Source organism: Oncorhynchus masou, unplaced genomic scaffold (genome assembly GCF_036934945.1).
Source record: "Oncorhynchus masou masou isolate Uvic2021 unplaced genomic scaffold, UVic_Omas_1.1 unplaced_scaffold_705, whole genome shotgun sequence".
Lineage (NCBI taxonomy): Eukaryota > Metazoa > Chordata > Actinopteri > Salmoniformes > Salmonidae > Oncorhynchus > Oncorhynchus masou.
In genome coordinates, this window is record NW_027013513.1 from 395,805 (window position 1) to 396,923 (window position 1,119).

The window sequence follows — 1,119 nt, forward strand, 5'->3', positions numbered from 1 at the left end:
ATTGGGTACCAGGGTCCCTGTTGAGCCTGTGTACAGTAGGATCATCTCCATATTGGGTACCAGTGTCCTTGTTGAGCCTGTGTACCGTAGGTTCATTTCCATATTGGGTACCAGTGTCCTTGTTGAGCCTGTGTACAGTAGGATCATCTCCATATTGGGTACCAGGGTCCCTGTTGAGCCTGTGTACAGTAGGATCATCTCCATATTGGGTACCAGGGTCCTTGTTGAGCCTGTGTACAGTAGGATCATCTCCATATTGGGTACCAGTGTCCTTGTTGAGCCTGTGTACCGTAGGTTCATTTCCATATTGGGTACCAGTGTCCTTGTTGAGCCTGTGTACAGTAGGATCATTTCCATATTGGGTACCAGGGTCCTTGTTGAGCCTGTGTTCAGTAGGTTCATCTCCATATTGGGTACCAGGGTCCTTGTTGAGCCTGTGTTCAGTAGGTTCATTTCCATATTGGGTACCAGTGTCCCTGTTGAGCCTGTGTACAGTAGGTTCATTTCCATATGTTGAGCTGTAGGCTGTCCTTACAATCCAGTTGGCTGCACTGTTGAAGTGACAACGCTCCCTTCTACTCTCTCCTCTTCTCCTCCCTCTCTCTCTCTCATTTCCCTCTCTTGGTGTCTCCCCCTCTCTCTTGGTGTCTCCCCCTCTCTCTTGGTGTCTCCCCCTCTCTCTTGGTGTCTCCCCCTCTCTCTTGGTGTCTCTCTCTGTGTCCCTCTCTCTCTCTGTGTCTCCCCCTCTCTCTTGGTGTCTCTCTCTGTGTCTCCCTCTCTCTCTGTGTCTCCCTCTCTCTCTGTGTCTCCCTCTCTCTCTGTGTCTCTCTGTGTGTTTGTGTAATCGGTAGTTCCCCAGAGAAGGACAGAGTGGGTCAGATTTCCTCTCCTATAACCAGTGTGTCTGTGTTCATCCTAACAACCCATATGTTATGACCATGTCATTCTGTAGGCTGAATGTGTTCAGTCTCTGGTCCTGTTGGTTTTTAACACTCAAGTGTTTTTCTGCAACCAGCTTGAATGTAAATGGTGACAGACTGGTTTGTCGTAGGTAGGGCCAGTCTATCTATAGGGATATGTGTTGTTGGACACACCTAGGAGAGCCTGGAGTTCCAGTAT